The sequence below is a fragment of the Theropithecus gelada genome, chromosome 13 (genome assembly GCF_003255815.1).
Source record: "Theropithecus gelada isolate Dixy chromosome 13, Tgel_1.0, whole genome shotgun sequence".
Lineage (NCBI taxonomy): Eukaryota > Metazoa > Chordata > Mammalia > Primates > Cercopithecidae > Theropithecus > Theropithecus gelada.
This window is the reverse complement of record NC_037681.1, coordinates 63,564,693-63,576,972: the sequence shown is the minus strand read 5'-3', so window position 1 is coordinate 63,576,972 and position 12,280 is coordinate 63,564,693. Positions and strand designations below refer to the sequence as shown.

At 45.3% G+C, this 12,280-nt stretch overlaps 1 non-coding gene across 1 annotated transcript; it reads left to right on the top strand.

Moving 5' to 3' along the window:
* Positions 1-6,070: 6,070 nt before the first annotated feature.
* LOC112605528 lies at positions 6,071-6,177 on the top strand. Its single transcript, XR_003115506.1, has one exon. It is a non-coding gene; the product is annotated as a U6 spliceosomal RNA (small nuclear RNA).
* The last annotated feature ends 6,103 nt before the right edge of the window (positions 6,178-12,280 follow it).

Sequence of the window (12,280 nt, the reverse complement as noted above, 5' to 3'; positions counted from 1 at the left end):
GTGTGTGTGTGTGTGTGTGTGTGTGTACATATGCATGCACACATGTACACATGTGGTTGGAAAGGGGACATTAGTATCCCTCTCCTAGGATGCAGTCTCAAGGACAGGCCTGTCATCTCCTCAGTTTGCCTCTCTCTCTCCCACTTCACCTGGGGAATGGAATAAGAATGGGATAAGTATAATACAATGGGGCGAATGCAGAACCAACTAGATGTACACCCAAAAATGTGGATGGACCTTAAAACAGTGCTGCCTGAAGAAGGCAAGAAATAGAATGAAATCTGCAGCACATCATTCATATAAACTAAAAATACATGTGCACAGAAAGGCAACTTTTTCTTTTTTTATTTTGAAACAAAGTTTCGACTTGTCGTTCAGTCTAGAGTGCAATGGCACGATCTCGGCTCACTGCAACGTCCACCTCCTGGGTTCAAGCGATTGTCCTGCCTCAGTCTCTAGAGTAGCTGGGATTACAGGAGCCCGCCACCATGGCCAGCTAGTTTTTGTATTTTTAGTAGAGACAGAGTTTCACCATGTTGCCCAGGCTGGTCTTGAACTCCTGACCTCAGGTGATCCACCTGCCTCGGCCTCCCAAAGTGCTGAGATTACAGGCATGAGCCACTGCACCCAGTCGGCAACATATGTTTTATAGAGACACAGACAAAGATGTGATGTCAAACACACTAATGTGGTTGCCTCATTCATAGATGGGGGACTGGGCTGGTGAATGAGGATTAAAGAAATAAATAAATAAAACAAGAGAGGGTCTCTGTACAGAACGGTGATGACAGTGTGCCATCAAGGAGAATGATGAACTCAAGCTTTTGCACCTGAGGGCCAAACAAAATGTCAAAACCAAAATCACTCTTGGAAATTATGCCACCAACTTTAGGATGGCACTCATATCTGTGTGAGTGGGAGAGAGAAGGGATATGGAGCAGGGATTTGACCGTAGCTGTAATGTTTTATTCCTTTGAAAAATATAAGGTAATCTGAAGCAAAATGTTAATATCTGTTGAATCTGGGGAGAGGCTATGAGGGTTTCTGTTAAACCATTTTGTGTACATTTTAAATATAGTCATGCATGGGTTAATTACGGGGAATAAGTTCTTACAGATACATTGTTAAGCAATTTTGTTATTGTGTGAACATTATCGAGTGAACTTACACAAACTTAGAATGGAATAGCTGACTACACACTTAGACTATATGGCCTAGCCTATTGCTCGAAGGCTGCAAACCCTTACTATATGTGACTGTACTGAATAATGAAGGCAAGTGTAACACGCAAGTATTTGTGCATCTAAACATAGAAAAGGTACAGTAGAAATGTGGTATCATAGTCTTATGAGACTACTATTGTATATGCAATGCTTTGTTGACTGAAACATCATTATGTGGTTCATGACTGTATATCATAATTAAAAAAAATGTTTTAAGAGATTGCCAATCAAGACACTACAAACTAATTTTGTGACTTTTGCCAAAATTCATTTCCTTCTTTCTTTTTTTTTGAGACAGGGATCATTCAAGCAATCCTTCTGCCTCAGCCTCCCAAGTTGGTGGGACTACAGTCATGCATGCCACCACGCTCAGCTAATTTTTTTTTTTTTAATTATCGACTAGAGATGGGGTCTTGCTATGTTGCCCAGGCTCGTCTCAAACTTCTGGACTCAAATGATCCTCTCGCCTTGGCCTCCCAAAGTGGGATTACAGACGTGAGCCACCGTGCCTGGCCCTGGCTTAATTTTTTATTATTTTTGTAGTGACAGGGTTTTGCTATGTTGCCCAGGCTATCTTGAACTCCTGGCCTCATATAATCCTCCTGCCTTGGCCTCCCAAAGTAGAATTCATTTCTGATGTTAGGTTGGCCTCTGAACAGTTTTACAGAGCTGAATGCTCTAGTTTTCTGTGACACGGTCTTTTTTCTTTTCTTTCTTTTTTTTTTTTTTTTGAGACAGAGCCTCGCTCTCTCACCCAGGCTGGAGTACAGTGGTGCAATCTCCGCTCACTGCAACCTCCAGCTCCTGGGTTTAAGCAATTCTCCTGCCTCAGCCTCCCGAGTAGCTGAGACTACAGGCCTGCGCCACCATGCCAGGCTAATTTTTGTAGTTTTAGTAGAGATGAGGTTTCATCATGTGGCCAAGCTGGTCTCGAACTCCTGACCTCAAGTGATCCACTCACCTCAGTCTCCCAAAGTGCTTGGGATTACAGGCATGAGCCACCACACCCGATGACACAGTCTTAATAAGGAGAAGAATATGAAGAATTTGACTTTTTATTGATGCTAAAAGCATTAATAAACAAGAGCTTTGGAAAAATGTGGAAAATGGAAAATGTCACTGCCTGCTGTTTGTAGGGTGAAATCAAATGGCTAAACAGCTATAGGAACATTTTGTTCCCACTGGTTGGGTCAGATCAACTTCCCAGGACTTTGTGGGAAGCTCACAAATGCTAGACAATCGTACTGCACTGCTGTAGGAATTCTTGGAGGGCTGGAAGGCTCACAATTAGGGCCTTTTCTCTGGGCACCAACCTGACACCCATGGCAAGGGGGCTGAGCAGTTGTCGATGGCATAGATGCTACATTCTGTGACTCCTCCTGGCCCTAGCCATGGCTGATTGGTATAGAGGGTCAAAGCTGGGCCAGTCAGATTATTTCTCTCAAGATTCTGGAATTCTGAACTGGGGCGGAGATGGGGAGCTGTGAGAACGTGGTTGCTTTAATGGGAATGTTCTGGTGAGGAGATGCATTGACTCCAGATGCTTACATCCTTTCCTGAGGCTCAATTGTTCAACCTTTTCTTGAAATTTGATAAATCCATTATTGTGATTTGTCAGGGCTGATTTCTATGACTTGTCCTATGGAGTAGATTACTATATTTTTGTCTTCTCACCTTCCCCTGGTGCTGCTGTTAATACATATGGTATCTTTATTGAGTTAGAAAAAGACGCCTGGCTCTGGGTGGACAAGCAAGAAAAAGTTTTTCTTTCCTCCAGGCAGACACAGTCCCTCACCAGGGTGGAAGGTGTGGCTGGTGGAGTGCAGGCTGGGTTTCAGGCCATACTCTGCTCACTTCCTTGGCCCAGTCCTTTTGTGCATCACACAGATGACATACCCATTTATGGCAGTCTTACACCTGTCCACCATGTGCTTTCAGGATGATCTATCTTCTACAGTTAAGCGTCATTCAGAATATGAAGGGATACTCCAGACAAGATTCACGGGCCATGGCCTACCATGCAAGTCCCATTCTGGACTTTAAGGCTCGTGACAAAGATGTTCAAAGTCAAACCTGCTCAAAGTCAAGAGTTAAAGGAAATGTAAGAAAACTCTCTGGCCTGATAAAGTCCACAGAAGCCTCATCTTCTTCTGATGAATGATCTTCAGGCTTGAAAGGATGCCTTCCTCCAAACAGGCTGGCAGACATTCTTGAAATGTCAAAGGATAGGCCAGGGGTGGTGGCTCACACCTGTAATCCTAGCACTTTGGGAGGCCAAGGTGGGCTGATTGCCTGAGCTCAGTAGCTCAAGACCAGCCTGGACGATGTGGTGGAACCCCATCTCTGCTAAAATACAAAAAATTAGCCGGGCATGGTTGTGCATGCCTATAGTCCCAGCTACTCGGGAGGCTGAGGCGAAAGAATCACTTGAGCCCAGGAGGCGGAGGTTGCTGTGAGCCGAGATTGCACCACTGCACTCCAGCCTGGGTGATAGAGTGAGACTCCATTTCAAAAAAAAAAAAAAAAAAAAAGAAAGAAAGAAAGAAGGAAAGAAAGAAAGAAATGCCAAAGGATACTCCTCCATCCCCCTGTGAAAAAAACTAGTAGTGAGAACGTAAGACCAAGAGCACAGGAACAGATAACAAGGAGGTGTCTGAAGGCCACAGTGAGAGTGACATGGAAACCAGCCAAGGCACTGATGGCCATGGGAAAAAAATGATCTCAAGGAAGAGATAATTCCTTGAGAGGAGGCTGCTCCAGCTCCGATTTGTTCATTCATTTTACAGTCAGGAAGCCACTCCACCCCCAAAGAAGGTAATATGAGTCCTACTACCTTTCTGAAAGGAAGCTGGGTAAGAAAAGCAAGATGGTAACTTTCCCAAGTCAGGGAACCCCTGTCTCCCCAACTTCTGCATCATGTAGACCATTTGTGTCCACAACTTACAGGAGGCACTGTAGACTAGCAGTTGAGAATGTGAGTCTAGAATCAGAAGGCCTGGGTTCAAACCTCAACTCCATCACTTTCCAGCTATTTGGCCTTGGACATATTACTTAAACTCTTGTGTGTTTTAAAACATGTACACAATCCTTTGACTCTCTTCCCATCAAGAAGTGGAGCCTATGTCCCCTCCCTTTGCAACTGGGTGGAAATGTGGCAGTGCCTAGACAAATAGAATGTGGCAAAAGTGGCACTGTGTAATTTCCAGGGTTAGGTTAGAAAAGACCCTGCAGCTTCTGATGATTCCTTTAGGGACACTTGTGTGGGGAGGCTTCAGCTGCTGTGAAAGAAACTCAGCTACCCTGAGGCTGCCTTGTAGAGGGACTGCATTTAAAGTGAGAGATTCCTGAGAAGCCCCAGTCATCCAGCCCCAAGCAGTGTGAACCTTCTAGTCTAGACCCCAGCATTTGAGCTGACCTCAGCCCCAGCCACCCTGAGTGAGAACTGCCTAGTTTAGTCCCCATCAACCCTCACATTTCATGAACAAAATAAATGATTGCTGTTGTCTTAAGACCACTGTTTGGGGATGGTTTCTTATCATGCAATAGATAGTTGATGCAGACTTTTCTACAACCTGGAGATGGAATGCTGCCATCACAGAACCTAAGTCATGTGGCTTTAGGACTGGGAGATGGGCAGAGATTGTAAGGACTTTGAGGATATTGTCGATGGAAGTCTGATAGTTCTCAAGGAAGTAGCTGATGAGGGCTTAAAGGAAAGTAAGAAAATGTTATTGGAAGCAGAAGGAAAGGGGACAAACCCTTATTATGTAGTGGAAGAAAGTTAGCAACATTGTCACTTGAAGCTATGTGAGCAATAGAAAATGTGCCTAATGAAGGCCAGACATGGTGGCTCACACCTGTAATCCCAGCACTTTGGGAGGCTGAGATGGGCAGATCATATGAGGTCAGTAGTTTGAGACCAGCCTGGCCAACACTGTGAAATGCCTTCTTTACTAAAAATACAAAAATTAGCTGGGCTTGGTGGCTCATGCCTGTAATCCCAACTACTTGGAAGGCTAAGGCTGCAGAACTGCTTGAGCCCAGGGGGCAGAGGTTGCAGTGGGCTGAGACTGTGCCACTGTCCTCCAGCCTGGGTGACAGAGTGAGACTCTGTCTCAAAAAAAAGAAAAAAGGAGAAGAAAATATGCCTAATGAACTAATGGTTTGGGCTAAAACAATTTTTAAGCAGACTGTTGAAAATGCTAGTTGGATTAGAAAATGCTAGTTGGGCTGGGCGTGGTGGCTCACACCTGTAATCCCAGCACTTTGGGAGGCCGAGGCAGGTAGATCACCTGAGGTCAGAAGTTCAAGACCAGCCTGGTCAATATGGTGAAACCTCGTCTCTACTAAGTATACAAAAATCAGCTGGGCGTGGTGGCGGGCACCTATAATCCCAGCTACTCAGGAGGCTGAGTCAGGAGAATCGCTTGAACCCGGGAGGCAGAGGTTGCAGTGAGCCGAGATCACGCCATTGCGCTCCAGCCTGGGCAATAAGAGTGAAACTTCATTCCGAAAAAAAAAGAAGAAGAGACAATGCTAGTTGGATTATTTTAGCTGTATATGATAAAGACAGAGAAAGATGAGTTAAAAGGAAGCTTTAACTTTCAAGCAAAATTTATAAAATATATAAAGGAGTCAGGGGCTTGCTGGGTTTGAAAATAAATCTGGTTCTCATTCTCAGCCTCCCAGATGGCAAAAGATTCTCAAAGTATGAAAGGGCTTCAGGACAAAGATAAAATCCAGAGTGGGACTACAAGAACCTTTGTTAAAATCTCAGAAATATCTAAGGCTTCATAAAATATTTTGAATACACAAAGGCCCTCTAAGTATTTCAAGAGTGTGCCTCAGTGCTCGCTTCAGCAGCACATATACTAAAATTGGAACAATACAGAAAAGGTTAGCATGGCCCCTGTGCAAGGATGACATGCAAATTCATGAAGCATTTCCTATTAAAATAAAAACAAATTAAAAATAAAATAAAAAAGAGTGTGCCTCACAGATCCTCTTCATTAAACAACAGGGCTTCTAAGTATCCTAAGTAAATTGTTTTACATCAGCCTCACAAGAAGAATGTAGAGAATGTTTTCTTGATGAAATGTGTGGTTATAGCTTTTGACTAATAGGGTGAGCCCCAGTAAGATTCATGGGAAACCCACACAGTTTTTAATATAATTATTTTGTCAGAAGCACCACCAGCTTGGGCAAAAAGGGTCAGAATAGTATGAAATGAGAAAAGGCTTTTGGACCCCCAAAATTCTATAGGAAGGAAACAGGCTGAAAACTACTCAGTTGGAAACACCAGATGTATTAGTCTGTTTTCACACTGCTGATAAAGACATACCTGAGACTAGGCAATTTACATAAGAAAGAGGTTTAATTGGACTTACAATTCCACATGGCTGGGGAAGCCTCCCAATCATGGCAGAAGGCAATGAGGAGCAAGTCACATCTTACATGGATGGTGGCAGGCAAAGAGATGATGAGCTTGTGCAGGGAAACTTCTCTTTTTAAAACCATCAGATCTCGTGAGTCTTATTCACTATCACAAGAACAGCATGGGAAAGACTTGCCCCCAAGATTCAGTTACCTCCCACCAGGTCCCTCCCACAACATGTGGGAATTTAAGATGAGATTTGGGTGGGGACACAACCAAACCATATCACCAGCCATTTTTTATAGAGAAAGAAGGATGATTCAGAAGGTGGAACCAAGAATCTAGAGAACAGAGCCAAAAACCACAAAGAATCATTCCCAGGCAGTAGGACTGAACCCTAATCAAGAAATTGGCAATACAATATGAGCCTGAATGGATTTCAGAATTGCTATGGACCAGTCATGGCTGTGTGCCTCCTTTCCCCTCTCTTGAATAAGAGTGTTTATAGTGGCTACACTATGCCTATCTCATCATTGGATGTTCAGTGTGTAAATAGCAGATAACTTTTTTTTTTTTTTTTGACACAGCGTTTCACTCTTGTTGCCCAGGCTGGAGTGCAATGGTGTGATCTTGGCTCACTGCAACCTCCGCCTCTTGGGTTCAAGCAATTCTTCTCCTGCTGAGTAGCTGGGATTACAGGTGCCTGCCACCATGCCCAGCTAATTTTTATATTTTTAGTAGAGACAGAGTTTAACCATGTTGTTTAGGCTGGTCTTGAACTCCTGACCTCAGGTGATCCAACTGCCTTGGCCTTCCAAAGTGCTGGGATTACAGATGTGAGTCACTGCACCTGGTCCAGTAGCAGACAACTTGTCTCTTTAGTTCACAAGTCTCTGAATAAAGAGGAATAGTACTTAAGGAAATGTGCCTGAGAAATTGCATCTGAGAAACTCCCTCCATACCTGGATGGTTTATATAATGGGACCCTAGACCTTTCTAGCCTAAATCTGATGCCATAATAGATGAGAGTTTGGGGGATCTTTGGAAAAGAATGAGTATATTTTGTATGTGAAAGGAATGTAAATAACTTATGTCCAGGTGATAGACTATGGTGGTTTTAAATATGGCTCAGATTGTTGACACATTTCCTATCAAGAAATGGAACTGTTTCTCCCTCCTGCTGTACCTGGGCAGGTCTTTTTGTTGTTGTTGTTGTTGCACTGAGTCTTTGTTTTTTTTTTTTTTTTTTAAATATTTTAAGTTCTAGGGTACATGTGCACAACGTGCAGGTTTGTTACATATGTATACATGTGCCATGTTGGTGTGATGCACCCATTAACTCGTCCATTAGGTATATCTCCTACTGCTATCCCCCCTCCATCCCCCCACCCCACAACAGGCCCTGGTATGTGATGTTCCCCACCCGGTGTCCGAGTGTTCTCATTGTTTAGTTCCCACCTATGAGTGAGAACATGCAGTGTTTGGTTTTCTGTCCTTGTGATAGTTTGCTCAGAATGATGATTTCCAGCTTCATCCATGTCCCTACAAAGGACATGAACTCATCCTTTTTTATGGCTGCATAGTATTCCATGGTGTATATGTGCCACATTTTCTTAATCCAGTCTATCACTGATGGACATTTGGGTTGGTTCCAAGTCTTTGCTATTGTGAATAGTGTTGGGCAGGCCTTTTTAACTGCCTTAACAAATAGAATGAGGTATAAATGACACTGCATGGCTTCCAAGTTCTGGGTTAGGAAAAGTGACTCAGTTTCTGTCTCTCTGGATATGTGCTTTTGGATCACTGAGTGACCATGTAAAAAACTCCAGCAATAGCCGGGCAAGGTGGCTTACGCCTGTAATTTCAGCACTTTGGGAGGCCAAGGCGGGTGGATCACCTGAGGTCAGGAGTTCGAGACCAGCCTGGCCAACATGGAGAAACCCTATCTCTACTAAAAATACAAAAAAGGCGTGGTGGTGGGTGCCTGTAATCCCAGCTACTCAGGAGGTTGAGGCAGGAGAATTGCTTGAACCCAGGAGGCAGAGGTTGCAGTAAGCCGAGATTGCGTCATTGCACTCCAGCCTGGGCAACAAGAGCGAAACTCCTTTTCCAAAAAAAAAGTCCGGCTATCTTGGGGCTACCATGTTGGAGAGCTCATGTGGAGAGCCACATAGATAGAGAGATGCCTGAAAGACACTGGCTTTCGCAGCCTCCGCTTGTTTGTGTCCTCCCAGCCCAGGCACCAGACCTGTGAGTGAAGAAGCCTTGAAAGTGACCCCATCCTCAGTCACAGTCTGACTACAACATCATGAGACCCCAAGCCAGAACTTCCCAGCTGATCCAAATAAACCACGAATGATAATGAATGATTATTGTTGTTTTAAACCACTAAGTTTGGGGGTGGTTTGTTATTCAGCAATAGATAACCTATTTTCTAAGTGATCTAGAAAATAGGACAAACAATAATACCTACTTCAAAGGAGGGAAAATGAATAAGGAGTAAATCAGACGTCGTAAAGCACTGAGCTCAGGGTCTGGTATGCAGTAAACTCTCAATGAATGTTATTTACCCTTTACAGAGCTTCTCAGTGGCTGGTATCCTGAATGATAGTGAGTCAAACAAAAGTGGTGTTTACTTTAACTATACTCTATTTAAGAAGCGACTATGTGCCTGACAGTGAGTGTCTGTTGAATAAATGAAAAAAGAAAATGATTTTCTGTTTTGCGGGGTGGTAGCTACTCTCCAAAGATGGCCCTGGAGGATATTCATTCCCTTGTAGGGTTCGCTCCCATGCTGAATCTGGTCCAGGCTTGTAACTCACCTTAAGCAGGAAGATATGGCCAAAGTGGTGCCATGCCATTGCCAGGCCTAAGCTTTAATAAGACTTGGTGACTTCCACTTTATTACTTCTAGGAGCTGTGATGTAAGAAGTCTGGATACCCTCTTGGAGAAATCCACATGGAGAGGAGATGTGGAAAAGCCACATGGAGAAGGAGGGGCCCATAGAGGACAGAAAGAGAGAAGGAATCCCAGCAATGCACTAGTCCCAGCCGAGCCCAGCCCTCCGGGTCCTTTCCAGGGTGCCCGACATATAAGGCCACCATCTTGACTCAGCCAGCCCAGTCTAGCTCCCAGATGACTTCAGTTCCAGCTGCCATCTGGCTGCAGCAGCATAAAAGTCCCTCAGTGAGATCAGTGGAAGAACTGCCCAGCCAACTTATAAAGTTGTGAGAGATAATAAATGTTTGTTTTCCATTTTAAGCCACTGCATTTTAGAGTGGTTTGATACATACAGGTAGATAACCAAAAAGTAAGTGCGTAGGACAGTGCCTGCCATACAGCAGGCATTCAATAAATATTGACTGACTAAATGAATGAACCTCTTCGTTCTCTTGCTGTCAAACCTTTTCTGCCTGGGTCTGGGCCTCCTGAGACGCCCTCCTTACCTGCTGCTCACCCCTCCTCTTCTGCCTTGCCCATGTTCCCCATGGAATAGGGGACTAAAGTAAAATGGGTGCTCCTGTTGGGCTCCCAAGTGCACAAAACCCTGAAACAGGTCTCCCTTGTGAGGAAATTCCAGGCTGTAGATCTCTAGGTATAATGGAGGCAGGTCCCTTTAAGTTTGTTAAGAGAAAAGAGAAGAGAGAATCTGTTCTGGCTCTCTCTGGGGTTTGAATTCCAGCCTCTCCAAGTCCTGACTGTGTGGCAATGAACTGCTGATTCAACCAACTTCCTTATCCGGAAAATGGGTTTAATATCAAGGCCTTAGTGTAAAAAAGTAACCATGACATCCTTGGTACAGCACCTGGAGTGTGGGAGGTGCCATGGGGCCATTAGTGTGTCTGCAACGTGGATGAATCTCATAGACAGGATGAACTAGGTAAGCTGGTCATGAAAGCACATACTGTTGGTGATTCCATTTCAATGAGGTTCAAAAAGAGGCAAAATTAATTGATGGTGAGAGAAGTTCAAAATCATGGTCACCTCTGAGGGGGATGACTATTGACTGGGAAGGGGATCCAGGGAATGTTCTGGGGTATTTGCAATGTTCTACATTTCGTCCAGGTGTGTGTATATATGAAAGTTCATCAGGTCACACCATTAAGACGAGTGTGTTTTATTGAGTGTGTTATATCTCCCTAAAGAAGTTGAAAAAATGTTTGCTGTCTTCCCTTCATGCAGGAGTGATCTTCAGGAATTCTCCAATTCTAGGGCCTCTTGCTCCTCGTGGGCTGCCTGTCCTGCCCCCTCACCACAAGTCTGCCCTAGAGCAGCTTCGGCAGTGATATCTTCCTGCATTGCATGAATTGGCTGGCCCTGCCCAGCCTGGCCTGGGGATCATGTTGAGGGATGCATTAACCTGCTCCTGAGAGGGCAGAGTAGCTGGGCTGGGGGTCCTCGATGCCTCTGGGGGCTGATGAGTGGGAAGGAGGTCTCACCTCTATACACAGGGTGTCTGGCTGTGCTGGAGGCCAGGGGTGTTTGGAATAAGCAAACAACAGCGGCACATCCTTGGCATGACGGGCCTGGTTCCTGGAAGGCGAGCAGGGAGGGGTGCTGCTGAGGGTGTCCAGGCTGGGCTGAAATGAAGAGCTTGTCCTGCTCACAACCCTGCTATTTGGAACCTGGAGCCATGACGTCCCTCAGAGTTTCCATTCTCTGTGCTGCAGCTGTTGGTTACGTGTTTCATTCAAAATGCTTTGCAGGAAGCAGCAGGTTTTACATTCCAGGGTTTGTAGTCATTTTTTCTCTCAGAGCTCTCGGGCTGGGATTAGAATGTTCTTCAAACCACACTGTCCTTGGCTGGACTCCCAAGAGGAAGTGGGTGGGGCTCTGGGGAAAGAGAACATAGGCCTAAATTCAGGGACGGAATGAAAAAAGATTGGCCAGGCGCGGTGGCTCACGCCTGTAATCCCAGCACTTTGGGAGACTGAGGTGGGCGGATCACCTGAGGTCAGGAGTTCGAGATCAGACTGGCCAACATGGTGAAACCCTGTCTCTACTAAAAATACAAAAATTAGCTGGATGTGGTGGTGGGCACCTGTAATCCCAGCTGCTTGAGAGGCGGAGGCAGGAGAATCGCTTGAACCTGGGAGGAGGAGGTTGCAGTGAACTGAGATTGCACCACTGTATTCCAGACAGAGCAAGACTCCATTTCAAAAAGAAAAAGAAAAAGAAAAAAAGATTAAGGCCAGCAAAAGTAACTCCTAGAGGGTTCAGCTGAGTTGAGGCCCAGGTATGGTGAGGGGTAGAAAGGTGGTGAGTGGTGGCTCTTGCCCTCCCCAGCCTTAGGCCAAGGAGAACGCCGAGCCTCTGGTGTGTGCGTGCACGTATGTGTGTGTGGTGGGGGCAGGGGGGCGTGAGACAGAACAGCGTCGGTGCTGGCCTTTTATCCTGATGGACACACTCATGCAGCCTCTCTCTGTGGTCACTGCCCTTGGGCTGAGGGAGAGAGTGACACAGGTGTCACTTGCTGAGGGGACAGTGGGTGACGTATGCTCAGGTTTGGGGCAGGCAGGGGAGTACATTAGCACATGGACCACATAGATACATGGATCCAGACAAACAATGATGAACGTTTGCTAGAGTGTCTGCTATGCTCCTAGCACCAGGCTGGGTGTTGGGAATAATACCACAGGTACAAGACAGACTCCATGGCTGCCATCACAGAAAAGCCTGGCA